This window comes from Balaenoptera acutorostrata, chromosome 3, assembly GCF_949987535.1.
Source record: "Balaenoptera acutorostrata chromosome 3, mBalAcu1.1, whole genome shotgun sequence".
NCBI classification, from domain to species: domain Eukaryota; kingdom Metazoa; phylum Chordata; class Mammalia; order Artiodactyla; family Balaenopteridae; genus Balaenoptera; species Balaenoptera acutorostrata.
Genome location: NC_080066.1, coordinates 87,423,076 through 87,435,179, shown reverse-complemented (window position 1 = coordinate 87,435,179; position 12,104 = coordinate 87,423,076). Strand labels below are relative to the sequence as shown.

At 39.4% G+C, this 12,104-nt stretch overlaps 2 protein-coding genes across 9 annotated transcripts in view; one reads left to right on the top strand and one right to left on the bottom strand.

Moving 5' to 3' along the window:
• Positions 1-11,889, bottom strand: part of FAM227B (family with sequence similarity 227 member B) — a 280,693-nt gene extending 268,804 nt beyond the window's left edge. For 4 of the 7 annotated variants that reach the window (XR_009007680.1, XM_007170433.3, XM_028163551.2 and 1 more), the window contains exon 1: positions 11,733-11,889. The gene's annotated coding sequence lies outside the window, so the exon portion shown is untranslated. Of the gene's footprint in view, positions 1-24; positions 75-11,721 lie in introns of all 7 variants that reach the window. The other 3 variants (XM_057543905.1, XM_057543904.1, XM_057543906.1) reach the window with 3 other exon arrangements.
• A 100-nt stretch (positions 11,890-11,989) lies between these two features.
• Positions 11,990-12,104, top strand: part of DTWD1 (DTW domain containing 1) — a 55,188-nt gene continuing 55,073 nt past the window's right edge. The window contains exon 1 of one of the 2 annotated variants that reach the window (XM_057544147.1): positions 11,990-12,098. The gene's annotated coding sequence lies outside the window, so the exon portion shown is untranslated. The remainder of the gene's footprint in view (positions 12,099-12,104) is intronic. The other variant, XM_057544146.1, reaches the window with a different exon arrangement.

The following is a 12,104-nucleotide window of genomic DNA, read 5'->3' as shown; positions in this document are numbered from 1 at the left end:
ACAAGCCAGAAAGAGAAGTCTCACCAGAAACCAACACGAACAGCACCTTGGTCTTGGACTTCAGGCCTCCACAACTGTGAGAAAACAAATTTTTGTTGTTTAAGTTACCAAGTCAGTGGTATTCTGTTATGGCAGCTAGAGCAGACTAACATAGATGCAATTTCTCAATATTGTTATAGAATCATTCAGATTGTCTATTTCCTCTTTCATCAGTTTGGCAAATTGTGTTTTTCAAGGGAAACAAAAAATGTCAATTACTTTGACATAAGTATTTGTTCTTAATAGCCTCCTATTATTTTTACCATCTGTAGGATGTTTCCACTTTCACTCCTGCTATTTGAGTTTTCTCTTTTTACTTAGTCAGTCTAAGGCTTTTCAATTTTATTAATCCTTTCAAAGAACTAATTTTGGCCTTGTTGCTTTCCTATAGTGCACATTTGTTTTCAATTTCATTGATTTCTGATCTTATCTTCATTAGTGCCTTTATTCTACAGATGTTTGAGAATTTCCCAATGGAAAAATCTGATCCTCTTATGAAGACACAGTGAGTTTGAGCTTTATATCACTGTTTTAATCTTTATTCTTCAATACGAACAGAAATCCTAGGCTTACTAGATATTTAAGGAATAGCTGTAAAATTTCAAAAAAGATAAAAATAAAAAAATAGAAATCCAAACAGATAACAAAATAAAATCTGAGAGGATACAGACAATACGGGGAACAGAAGGAAACTTTTAAAACATCTTTAAGATTCTTAGAGAGATATGATAAGATAATGCATCTCTGAAACCAAAACAGCATTTTATGAGGTAAGAGAGAAAAGAAAATTAAGGTACAAATATAATGCTATAAATTAATTATTCAACAAAGTTTGTAGGGGGAAAATAGCTGAAGAAATCTTCTGGAAACTAGAATAAAAAATGTTAAAGAAAAGAATCAGAGGAAAAAAGATAAGAACTAATATGATTATTTCCGGAAAATGACTTTCAACCTAGAAATTTAAATATAGACAGCCCATCAATTAAGTACGTGGCATATTTCAGATCTGCAAGCCACTTTAAAAAATAAAAAAATCGGGCTTCCCTGGTGGCGCAGTGGTTGAGAATCTGCCTGCTAATGCAGGGGACACGGGTTCGAGCCCTGGTCTGGGAAGATCCCACATGCCACGGAACAGCTGGGCCCGTGAGCCACAGCTACTGAGCCTGCGCGTCTGGAGCCTGTGCCCCGCAACGGGAGGGGCCGCGATAGTGAAAGGCCCGCGCACCGCGATGAAGAGCGGTCCCCGCACCGCAATGAAGAGTGGCCCCCGCTTGCCGCAACTGGAGAAAGCCCTCGCACGAACCGAAGACCCAACACAGCCAAAAATAAAATAAATAAATAAATAAAGTAGCTAAAAAAAATAAATAAATAAAAAAAAAAAAAAAAAAAAAAGAAAATGACTTATCTGAGGAATTTTCTCTAGGACTAAAATCCTAGATTTAAAAAAAATAAAAAATAAAAAAATAAAATAAAAATTAAAAAAAATAAAAAAAAAAATAAAAAAATCACCATTTCTCCCTGTATTAGTTTCACATCGCTGCTGTAACAAATTACCAAAAACTTAGTTGCTTAAATCAACACAGGTTTACTTATCTCACAGCCCTGCAGTTTAGAAGCCTGAAATGGATCTGCAGAGCTATAGTACTGCTTCTGGAAGCTCTAGGGGAGAATTTGCTTCCTTGATTTTTCCAGCTTCTAGGAATCCCCTACATTGCTTTGCTCCTTAGCGCCTTCTTCAAAACTCAAAGCCAGTAGTGTAGCATCTTCTTCCCTCTCTGACCTCTTATCTCTCTCCTACAGGGATGCTTGTGATTATGTTGGACCCACCTAGATAATCCAGCAATTTCCTCATTGCAGGATCCTTAACTTAATCACATACACAAAGTTCCTTCTGCCATATAAGAAAACATATTCATAGGATCTGGAGATTAGGGTGTGGACATCTTTGGCAGGGATGGCGGGGCAGTTATTATCTGTCTACAACATTTACCTTTTCTCAGGAAGCTACTAGAGGATATGTTTCAGAAAAACAAAGGATTCCATAAAGAAAAAGGAATCAAGGAATCCAACACAGGAGAGCACTATCAGATTGGTAAAAGAAACTAATACTGAATGAACTAGAGGTTGAAACGCTCTAGAGGGAATATCTGGAAGGAAAAAAAAATCTGCTAGATTAATTGATGTGTTTGAATGTAATGTTTTATCACTTTGGCAGAGTTTCTGAGGACAGATTATTAATAAGTACATAAAAATATGGCAATTAAGACAAAGGAAGATAAAAGTCTGCATTAAAAGTTAATGTGGAGGGAGACCTTCAAGATGGTGGAGCAGTAAGATGTTGAGATCACCTTCCTCCCCACAAATACATCAGAAATACATCTACATGTGGAACAACTCCTATAGAACACCTACTGAACACTGGCAGAAGACCTCAGACTTCCCAAAAGGCAAGAAACTCTCCACGTACCTGGGTAAGGCAAAAGAAAAAAGGAAAAACACAGACAAAAGAATAGGGATGGGACATGCACCTCTGGGAGGGAGCTGTGAAGGAGGAAAGGTTTCCACACACTAGGAAGCCCCTTCACTAGCAGAGACGGAGGGGTAGCAGGGGGGAAGCATCAGATCCACGGAGGAGAGCGCAGCAATAGGGGTGCAGAGGGAAAAGCGGAGAGATTCCCACACAGAGGCTCGCTGCTGACCAGCACTCACCAGCCTGAGAGGCTTGTCTGCTCACCCACCGGTCGGGACGGGTGGGGGCTGGGAGCTGAGGCTCGGGCTTCGGAGTTCAGATCCCAGGGAGAGGACTGGGGTTGGCTGTGTGAACAGAGCCTGAAGGGGACTAGTTCGCCACAGCTAGCTGGGAGGGAGTCCGGGAAAAAGTCTGGAACTGCCTAAGAGGCAAGAGACCATTGTTTCGGGTTGCACGAGGAGAGGGGATTCAGAGCACCACCTAAATGAGCTCCAGAGACGGGCGTGAGCCACGACTATCAGCGCAGACACCAGAGACGGGCATGAGATGCTAAGGCTGCTACTGCAGCCACCAAGAAGGCTGCGTGCAAGCACAGGTCACTAACCACACCTCCCCTCCCAGGAGCTCGTGCAGCCTGCCACTGCCAGGGTGCCGTGAACCAGGGACAACTTCCCCAGGAGAACACATGGCTTGCCTCAGGCTGTTGCAATGTCACATGGCCTCTGCCGCTGCAGGCTCACCCCGAATTCTGTACCCCTCCCTCCCCCTGGCCTGAGTGAGCCAGAGCCCCCTAATCAGCTGTTAGTTTAACCCCATCCTGTCTGGGTGGGAACAGATGCCCTCAGGCAACCTACACTCAGAGGCGGGGCCAAATCCACAGCTGAACCACAGGAGCTGTGCAAACAAAGAGAAAGGGAAATTTCTCCCAGCTTCAGGAGCAGTGGATTAAATCTCCACAATCAACTTGATGTACCCTGCATCCCTGGAATACCTGAATAGACAATGAATCATCCCAAAATTGAGGCAGTAGATTTTGGGAGCAACTGTAGACTTGGGGTTTGCTTTCTGCAAATCTAATTTGTTTCTGGTTTTATGTTTATCTTAGTTTAGTATTTAGAGTTTATTATCAATGGTAGATTTGTTGATTGATTTGGTTGCTCTCTTCCCTTTTTTTTATATATAGATATATATATATATATTTTCCTTTTTCTCTTTCTGTGTGTGTGTATGTTTCTTTGTGTGATTTTGTCTGTATAGCTTTGCTTTTACCATTTGTCCTAGGGTTCTATCTGTCCTTTTTTTTTTTGTATAGTTCTTAGCACTTGTTGTCATTGGCGGATTTGTTTTTTGGTTAACTTGTTCTCTTCTTTCTTTCTTTCTTTTTTTCATTACTTTAAAATTTTTCTTATTTTAAATAATTTTTTAATTTTTCATTTCAATAATTTTATTTTATTTTATTTTTTAATGTTTTTCTCCCTTGCTTCTGAGCCATGTGGCTGACAGGGTCTTGGTGCTCTGGCTGAGTGTCAGGCCTGTGCCTCTGAGGTGAGAGAGCCAAGTTCAGGACAGTGGTCCACTAGAGACCTCCAGCTCCATGTAATATCAAACGGCGAAAGCTCTCCCAGAGATCTGCAACTCAACACTAAGACCCAGCTCCACTCAACGACCAGCAAGCTACAGTGCTGGACACCCTATGCCAAACAACTAGCAAAAAAGGAACACAACCAAACCCATTAGCAGAGAGGCTGCCTAAATTCACAATAAGGTCAGAGGCACCCGAAAACACACCGCCAGACACAGTCCTGCCCACCAGAAAGACAAGATCCAGCCTCATCCACCAGAACACAGGCACCAGTCCCCTCCACCAGGGAGCCTACACAACCCACTGAACCAACCTTAGCCACTGGGGACAGACACCAAAAACAACGGGGACTACAAACTGCAGCCTGCGAAAAGGAGACCCCAAACACAGTAAGTTAAGCAAAATGAGAAGACAGAGAAACACACAGCAGATAAAGGAGCAAGGTAAAAACCCACCAGACCAAACAAATGAGGAAATAGACAATCTACCCGAAAAAGAATTCAGAGTAATGATAGTAAAGATGATCCAAAGTCTTGGAAATAGAATGGAGAAAATACAAGAAACGTTTGACAAGGACCTAGAAGAACTAAAGAGCAAACAAACAATGATGAACAACACAATAAATGAAATTAAAAATTCTCTAGAAGGAATCAATAGCAGAATAACTGAGGCAGAAGAACAGATAAGTGACCTGGAAGATAAAATAGTGGAAATAACTACTGCAGAGCAGAATAAAGAAAAAGAATGAAAAGAATTGAGGACAGTCTCAGAGACCTCTGGGACAACATTAAATGCACCAACATTCGAATTATAGGGGTCTCAGAAGAAAAAGAGAAAAAGAAAGGGACTGAGAAAATATTTGAAGAGATTATATTTGAAAACTTACCTAATATGGGAAAGGAAATAGTCAGACAAGTCCAGAAAGCACAGAGAGTCCCATACAGGATAAATCCAAGTAGAAACATGCCAAGACACATATTAATCAAGCTATCAAAAATTAAATACAAAGAAAAAATATTAAAAGCAGCAAGGGAAAAGCAACAAATAACATACAAGGGAATCCTCATAAGGTTAACAGATGATCTTTCAGCAGAAACTCTGCAAGCCAGAAGGGAGTGGCAGGACATATTTAAAGTGATGAAAGGGAGCCATGTTTACAACCAAGATTACCCTACCCAGCAAGGATCTGATTCAGATTCAACGGAGAAATTAAAACCTTTATAGACAAGTAAAAACTAAGAGAACTCAGCACCACTAAACCAGCTTTACAACAAATGCTAAAGGAACTTCTCTAGGCAGAAAACACAAGAGAAGGAAAAGACCTACAATAACAAACCCAAAACAATTAAGAAAATGGTAATAGAAACATACATATCGATAACTACCTTTTATGTAAATGGATTAAATGCTCCAACCAAAAGACATAGACTGGCTGAATGGATACTAAAACAAGACCCATATATATGCTGTCTACAAGAGATGCACTTCAGACCTAGGGACACATACAGACTGAAAATGAGGGGATGGAAAAAGATATCCCCATGCAAATGAAATCAAAAGAAAGCTGGAGTAGAAATTCTCATATCAGACAAAATAGACTTTAAAATAACGACTATTACAAGAGACAAAGAAGGACACTACATAATGATCAAGGGATCAATCCAAGAAGAAGATATAACAATTATAAATATTTATGCACCCAACATAGGAGCACCTCAATACATAAGGCAACTGCTAACAGCCATATAAGAGGAAATCGACAGTAACACAGTCATAGTAAGGGACTTTAACACCCCACTTTCACCAGTAGACAAATCATCCAAAATGAAAGTAAATAAGGAAACAGAAGCTTTAAATGACACATTAAACAAGATGGACTTAATTGATATTTATAGGACATTCCCTCCAAAAACAACAGAATCCACTTTCTTCTCAAGTGCTCATGGAACATTCTCCAGGATAGATCATATCTTGAGTCACAATTCAAGCCTTGGTAAATTTAAGAAAATTGAAATCATATCAAGTATCTTTTCCAACCACAACGCTATGAGACTAGGTATCAACTACAGGAAAAAAATCTGTAAAAAATACAAACACATGGAGGCTGAACAACATGCTACTAAATAACCAAGAGATCACTGAAGAAATCAAAGAGGAAATCAAAATATACCTAGAAACAAATGACAGTGAAAACACGATGACCCAAAACCTATGGGATGCAGCAAAACCAGTTCTAAGAGAGAAGTTTATAGCAATACAATCCTATCTAAAGAAACAAGAAACATCTCAAATAAACAACCTACCTTACACCTAAAGCAATTAGAGATAGAAGAACAAAAAAAAAGCCTAAAGTTAGCAGAAGGAAAGAAATCATGAAGATCAGATCAGAAATAAATCAAAAAGAAATGAAGAAAACAATAGCAAAGATCAATAAAACTGAAAGCTGGTTCTTTGAGGAGGTAAACAAAATTAATAAACCATTAGCCAGATTCATCAAGAAGAAAGAGAGAAGACTCAAATCAATAGTATTAGAAACGAAAAAGGAGAAGTAACAACTGACACTGCAGAAATACAAAGGATCATGACAGATTACTACAAGCAACTATATGCCAATAAAATGGACAACCTGGAAGAAGTGGACAACTTCTTAGAAAAGCACAACCTTCCAAGACTGACCAGGAAGAAATAGAAAATATAAACAGACCAATTACAATAACTGAAATTGAAACTGTGATTAAAAATCTTCCAATAAACAAAAGCCCAGGACCAAATGGCTTCACACGTGAATTCTATCATGTAGAGAAGAGCTAACACCTATCCTTCTCAAACGCTTCCAAAATATAGCAGAGGGAGGAACATTCCCGAAGTCATTCGACGAGGTCACCATTGCCCCAAATCCAAAACCAGACAAAGATGTCTCCAAAAAAGAAAACTACAGGCCAATATCACTGATGAGCACAGATGCAAAAATTCTCAACAAAACACTAGCAAACAGAATCCAACAGCACTTTAAAAGGATCATACACCATGATCAAGTGGGCTTTATCCCAGGAATGCAAGGATCCTTCAATATACACAGATCAATCAATGTGATACCCCATATTAACAAACTGAAGAAGAAAAACCATATGATCATCTCAATAGATGCAGAAAAAGCTTTTGACAAAATTCAACACCCGTTTATGATAAAAACCCTACAGAAAGCAGGCATAGAGGGAACTCACCTCAACATAGTAAAGGCCATATATGACAAACCCGCAGCCAACATCGTTCTCAATGGTGAAAAACTGAACCCATTTCCTCTAAGATCAGGAACAAGACAAGGTTGTCCACTCTCATCAGTATTATTCAACATAGTTTTGGAAGTTTTAGCCACAGCAATCAGAGAAGAAAAAGAAATAAAAGGAATCCAAATTGGAAAAGAAGTAAAGCTGTCACTGTTTGCAGATGACATGATACTGTACATAGAGAATCCTGAAGATGCTACCAGAAGACTAGTAGAGCTAGTCAATGAATTTGGTAAAGTAGCAGGATACAAAATTAATGCACAGGAATCTCTGGCATTCCTATATACTAATGATGAAAAATCTGAAAGAGAAATTAAGGAAACACTTCCATTTACCATCGTAACAAAAAGAATAAAATACCTAGGAATAAACCTACCTAAGGAGACAAAAGTCCTGTATGCAGAAAACTGTAAGACACTGATGAAGGAAATTAAAGATGATACAGACAGCTGGAGGGATATACCATGTTCTTGGATTGGAAGAATCAACATTTTGAAAATGACTATACTACCCAAAGCAATATACAGATTCAATGAAATCCCTATCAAACTACCAATGGCATTTTTCACAGAACTAGAACAAAAAATTTCACAATTTGTATGGAAACACAAAAGGCCCCAAATAGCCAAAGCAATCTTGAGAAAGAAAAACGGAGCTGGAGGAATCAGGCTCCCTGACTTCAGACTATACTAAAAAGCTACAGTAATCAAGACAGTATGGTACTGGCACAAAAACAGAAATATAGACCAATGGAATAGGATAGAAAGCCCAGAGTTAAACCCACGCACATATAGTCACCTTATTTTTGATAAAGGAGGCAAGAATATACAATGGACAAAAGACAGCCTCTTCAATAAGTGGTGCTGGGAAAACTGGACAGCTGTATGTAAAAGAATGAAATTAGAACACTCCCTAACACCATACACAAAAATAAACTCAAAATGGATTACAGACCAAAATGTAAGGCCACACACTATAAAACTCTTAGAGGAAAACATAGGCAGAACACTCTATGACATATATCACAGCAAGATCCTTTTTGACCCACCTCCTAGAGAAATGGAAATAAAAACAAAAATAAACAAATGGGACCTAATGAAACTTAAAAGGTTTTGCACAGCAAAGGAAAACATAAACAAGACGAAAAGACAACCCTCAGAATGGAAGAAAATATTTGCAAATGAAGCAACTGACAAAGGATTAATCTCCAAAATTTACAAGCAGCTCATGCAGCTCAATATCAAAAAACCAAAAAAGCCAATCCAAAAATGGGCAGAAGACCTAAATAGACATTTCTCCAAAGAAGATATACAGATTGCCAACAAACACATGAAAGGATGCTCTACATCACTAATCATTAGAGAAATGAAAATCAAAACTAAAATGAGGTATCACCTCACACCAGTCAGAATGGCCATCATCAATAAATCTACAAACAATAAATGCTGGAGAGGGTGTGGAGAAAAGGGAACCCTCTTGCACTGTTGGTGGGAATGTAAATTGATACAGCCACTATGGAGAACAGTATGGAGGTTCTTTATAAAACTAAAAATAGAACTACCATATGACCCAGCAATCCCACTACTGGGCATATACCCTCAGAAAACCGCAGCTCTATTTACAATAGCCAGGACATGGAAGCCACCTAAGTGTCCATTGACAGATGAATGGATAAAGAAGATGTGGCACATATATACAATGGAATATTACTCAGCCATAAAAAGAAACGAAATTGAGTTATTCGTAGTGAGGTGGATGGACCTAGAGTCTGTCATACAGGGTGAAGTTAGAAAGAGAAAAACAAATACCGTATGCTAACATATATATATGGAATCTAAAAAAAAAAAAAAATGGTTCTGAAGAACCTCAGGGCAGGACAGGAATAAAGATGCAGACGTAGAGAATGGACTTGAGGACATGGGTAGGGGGAAGGGTAAGTTGGGACGAAATGAGAGAGTGGCATGGACATATATACACTACCAAATGTAAAATAGATAGCTAATGGGAAGCAGGCACATAGCACAGGGAGATCAGTTGGTGCTTTGTGACCACCTAGAGGGGTGGAATTGGGAAGGTGGGAAGGAGACGCGAGAGGGAGGAAACATGGGGTATATGTATACGTATAGCTGATTCACTGTGTTATAATGCAGAAACTAACACACCATTGTAAAGCAATTATACTCCAATAAAGATGTTAAAAAAAAAGAGACTGCCAAAAAAAAAATGTTAATGTGATCATATGTGGCTCACGCTTGAATAATATTTACAAATGTTAATTTAAACAAAAACTGTGATACTACAGTATTGAGAGATGAGGAGATAATAGTGTGTAGGGGTAGGGAGAGAAGGAATGTTCACACACTTGGGAGTGGTGTCATAAAAGAGCTTTACCACTGCCTTCTTTCAGAAAGTGAAAAATCAAGAAATTGCAGTATATTTTGACATATGGAGTAAATAACAGAAGTATCTAAAATACTTGAAAGAATTTTCCTTTCAAGAAAAGAATTGAGATAAGAGGAGGGGTTGGGGACTACAGGGTTTTGGTTAAAAACTTAGAATGTGGCAAAGTGTTATTGCTCACCAACACCTGTATGTTTCTCTACATTTCTGAGGCTCCCTTGCACTTAGAGCGGAACTTGGATTAAATTCTGGCCAATGAAATGTGGGCAAAGTGACATATGCCATTTTTAGGGCTGACCTCTAAAATTTTTGTGTGATTCACTGTGCTTTCTTTCTTGACAGGTAAGCTGTTGCTCCAAGTTGTAGGAGACAGCACAACCACTAAAAATAAAAAGAAACCTACATTCTTAAGTTTAACATTTCATCTGACTAGTAATAGCCACAATGGATTTCTTGCGAGAAATAAAAATTTATTGTTTGAAACCACTGAAATTTGGGGGTTTTCTGTGACAGCAGTAAATTCAGTGTGTTGGTTTTTAAAAAAAACAGCCACAAATTCCTTGACAATCTTTTGAGAAGTGGCATCTACGTCCCCTCACCTAAAATCTAGACATGCCTTGAAACTCACTTATAATAAAAAGAATGTGAGAGAAGTAATGCTGTGTTACTTTTGGGGACTAGGTTAGAAAAGAACATGTAGTTTCTGCCTTGTTCATTGCAACATTTGACTTTGGAGCACTGGTCCTAGGCTAAGAAGTCTGGTTACCCCACTGCCATACTGTGGGGAAGCCCAGGCCACATGGGGAGGCTACACACTGGAGCTCTGCTAGCATTCAGTTTTCACAGCTGAGTTATCAGGAAAAAAGCTGTTCCTCTATGTTCTACTGAACACAAAATTCATGAACATAATAAAATGGTTGTTTTAAGCCACCATATTTTGGAGTAATTTATCACATAGCAATAGTAACCCAATACTCTGATTAATAAACAGAATCATTTGCTTTTTAATCTGTGTGCTTGAACTAAATTAGTTTAAAAAGATAAAGGTGTGAATTATTTATTATTGGCTTGGAGACTTTGCTATTGCTACTCTTCTTTCCTCCTAAAGCAGTGGCTTTCAAACTTTTTAAGAGAAACACACAATGAGAAATCCATTTTATAAACATGACCTAATGCACACATACATGCATACCTACATAATTTAAAACTCCATAAAGCAAAACTTAACTTTATCAAGTGCCATGCACAGATATTTCCACACTAGACCATTTCATTTTTTAAAAAGTGTAGTTGTGACTAAATAGATTTCCTTGCTTACAAATGGGACCTCCACCAATGGGACCTACACCATCCCTTTGAATAACACTGCCCTAAACCATAATCATTCTTCAAGGCTTTTCTCAAGTTCAGCCAATAAAACTTCATTGACCACTCTGAACTCTTTTGAAAGTCCTATAATTTATTAGCCATATTGTATTTTCTGTACTACCCACGCTTAACTTGATACGTAAGGTCCTCTAGGGTAAGGTTCTGTCTTTTATCTCTCACTTGCTAAATTCAGAGTATTCAATAAATCCATTGCTCAATATCCGGTCACTGCGTTTCTAAATCTCACAATTGTCAACATGCATTCCTTCTGTTTGGATTTTCTTTGAGGTGGGGCAAGGACAAATGGTTTAATAATCCATCCACATATTACACTTAATTTCAAACTGGAAAAGTGCACAAAGCAGTCCCAACTCTACACGAGTGTGTAGTTTTAAAGCAAACCAAATTATCAAGATATAATTTTTCTAACAGCTTTCGTTACTATGCAGCGCACGAAATACTTCTCTTGACATAGCCTTAAAAAAAGTAATAGAACAAAGTTCTCACGCCTGAAATATTTTGGGAATTGGTAAATGGGGAAGTGTTCTGTAGGAACCGCATTTTTCACAACTCACTGCAACTGCACCTTGACAGTTTGTTTCGAGAACCGCGTCCCACTTTAGTGGTCCGGGTCAGTCTCACGGAGCGGGGTCCTGGTCTTCCATCCCGTCTCTCCGGAAAAGGGCGACACCACCGACCACTGGAGACGCAGAGGCGGGACTTTCCGTCTAACCCCGTTACCGTTTTCCGTCCCCGCCCGTTACCTTTGCCAAAGGGGCCCGCGCTGAGCCCGGCCCTAGCAACGGCCTTAGCAACGGCTGGGCTCCTCCCTCCGGTGTCGCCCGGAAAGCGCTCCGCCGCGCCCGGCGGGACGAGGGCTGTGCGCGCGCAGCGGTCCTGGGCGGAGCGGAAGACGCGTGGAGCCGTGCGAGGACCCGCAGGTTGTGCAGGTGTGAGT